This window comes from Microcebus murinus, chromosome 1 (genome assembly GCF_040939455.1).
Source record: "Microcebus murinus isolate Inina chromosome 1, M.murinus_Inina_mat1.0, whole genome shotgun sequence".
NCBI lineage: Eukaryota > Metazoa > Chordata > Mammalia > Primates > Cheirogaleidae > Microcebus > Microcebus murinus.
The window spans coordinates 25,693,875-25,696,839 of NC_134104.1; the positions used below are offsets into that span (position 1 = coordinate 25,693,875).

At 28.4% G+C, this 2,965-nt stretch overlaps 1 long non-coding RNA gene across 1 annotated transcript in view; it reads right to left on the reverse strand.

Moving 5' to 3' along the window:
- Positions 1 to 2,965, reverse strand: part of LOC105883106 (uncharacterized) — a 620,369-nt gene that overhangs the window by 140,550 nt on the left and 476,854 nt on the right. Inside the window, exon 7 of the long non-coding RNA XR_012918558.1 lies at positions 1,210 to 1,270. This is a non-coding gene — a long non-coding RNA (uncharacterized LOC105883106). The remainder of the gene's footprint in view (positions 1 to 1,209; positions 1,271 to 2,965) is intronic.

Below are 2,965 nucleotides of genomic sequence, written 5' to 3' on the forward strand. Positions count from 1 at the left end.
AACCTTAGTGGTTTCAAGAAATTGGTAACATTATAATTTTCTCATAAAACAAGTGAGATCTTGTTCACTAAGTAGAAAACACAGGAAATTATTATAAGCCTTAAATATATACATATGTGTCTATAGCTGGAATGATACTATATAGATGAATTAATATCAGAAAACTAAAATCAATGACACATTAATGATGGCATCATTACTACTATTCCGCACTAACATTTATACTCCAGATATATTACACGAAAGAGGGTATCTTTTTTCTTAAACAAAATATATTTAAATTTATTAATTATAAAAGATATACTTAAAATATATGCCTACGTATAACTTTCATCTGGTCAACAGGTTGGACAAAAATAAATCGTTACTAAAAAATTTTTAAACCATCAGACAACAAGCAAACACACAAATGAGTAAACATAAAGCCAGCCACATCCACCTTTTTAAAAAGATTTTAAACTCAACTGCAACAAGATTATAAGTTGTACAATCATGAATTATTTCACTCATATCTATAATCATTTAGCATTTCTTAATCATATCTTCATTGTGAAAAATACTACTACTACATACATGTTTTGAAATAAATAAAATGTCTCTTAAAGGCTTTATATAATTTGTTCTACATAATTTTTCACCATTATTTATTTTTAAATTGTTTTAATACTTATTAAAAACCTATAGTAAATAATGAACAATTATACATTCAGTGTTAGTGAAATATTTCAACATATATTTATAAACTTAAATGTGAAATGAAAGGCAACATTGGTTTTAGGTTTTATCATAACTGTAACAATGTTTTAGTTTCATTGTCTTATTAGGTCATGTAAAAAAGATAAAAAGGCATAACTTTATTTCCTTTCCCCAGATTTCACTTCCTATTATATGGCACAACAAACAAAAAAAATACAGTTTTTCTTTTTCCTAAATAGCTTTCTATTCAACCATATTGCACCTATGTCATATGTATGGATATACAGGTACATACTCAAAGGGACGCAAACTGTACATTGATCACAAACTCGGGCAAAATTTTTCACAAAGACAGGTAATATTATAAACTCTCAAATGAAAACCATCAACGAAAATTCCACCAGCTAGATTCATAAAGAATATGAAATGAATTATAGCTAAACACAGTCAAAAGAATTTTGTTTTCCTTTAAACATATTATATATTAATTGCTTTTTTGTTTTTTATTTTTACCTGAGATGATTTTCTCCTATGATCCCTTTCTTCACTTTTCATATCCATTTTAAGTTTTTCCCTAAAACAACCACAAAAGGAGAAATATCAGACAACTGCTGCCTAGGAGGAGCAACTGAGTGGATGGTGGAAATGAGAGTTGATGATCGAGAAGAAAACACAATATCAAAATGGGCAAAACCGTTTAAAGTATTAAAAAAAAAAAAGGCTTGGAAGACTCATAGGGCCCCACCCAAGGCTACTCATATGACATATAAAGTGGTTTCATAGTTTGCATTTATGCGTTCATTTTGGTTGGTGTTGTTTTCACAGTAACAATTTTGAAAGTGAAAGAACGATGGCTCTTAAAGAAGCGACCAGGTTTTGCACAATGAAGTAGTGAAAGCTGAAAAGAGATTTGGATTTGGCATGGAGCTTAATAAGATAATTAAGAGTGTAGAGATTAATGGCACCTAAAAATAACATTTAAAATAATGTTTTTAAACTAAAGGATCTTGAAACATGGAAACAGGTTTATCAATATTAATTAAGCCTGTGAAAGTTGGCGTTCCATTAGCTGAGGCGGCATGGAGGAACAAGAGCTATTTTGTAAATAATTAGTGAACAATAACCAATAAACCTGATAAAATGTTTTATTTGAATGTTATCATTATATAAGCTTTTTGTAATTTTCCATCATTCTTCATAGAATAGCAAAAATGAAGGCAGAATTCATCAGTTCTATAAAATTTCTCATTGTTTAACCTATATATTTTTGCTATAATAAAATATGATTTTAAAAGCATAACAGATTACATAAAGTTTATTTTCACTGAAAATATTATAGCATCAATTGTTAATATGCAAACTGTAAGCTTCATTGATATATGCCGTATTTTTCAAAAGCATTATTTCTTTTTTAACAATTTTTACACATGTTTAAAAACATTTTTTATCAAAATTAAAATAGGTGGAATGCTTATGCTAATCCTTTCACATTGAACCAAGCAAAACTGGGTTTTGTTATAAAATGCTTAAATTGCTTAGCAATTTTCTTCTACAAACAGACAAAATAATTACAATGCAATGCATTTATCTGCTAAGCCAATACATTGCTTTGAACTTAAAACAAGTTTGTATGTACTTTTTCCACTAAAATACTTAATGGATATTTCCCTGCTCTTTGCAACTGCTCTAGGACAAATACTTCTCTTTAAAATGTATTTTAAAAGAGAGTATTATTATGGTACAAGCTTCTTTTCTATTAGCAACTGAGAACATGATCTTTTCATTCCTATTTCTGCTCTACTGAAATCCTTGTAAATAATTTAAATATAGCTCCCCCCAAACAACTTTATTTATCAATAGTTTAAAGCATATTCTAATATGACCCTTTTCTAGAAGTTCAAAAAGTTTCTTCTTCCACATTTCAAATTATGAATCACATGAAAAATTTACTTTCTTTACCAAGTAGGTATGAACACTCACTTTTCTTAGACAGCAAAACTAATACTTGACACGAAAAGCACAGATAACACAGTAATGTCTTCCCAAAACTTCTGTGTGTAACAAAAATAAAAACTGGTACCATTTTATTCATAGAAATTTTTCTATTTTCACTTAAGTTTCTATTCTAATCAGGATTAGAGCAAGAGAAGAAAAGGAAAAAGTTAATAAGAGTAAAGTGGGTGATGAGTTAAATAAGAGCAAACTGAAAGTTCAAGGATCCCCTTTTATATAACAGTAGGCTTTAAAAGAAACAACAAAAAAGTTATAC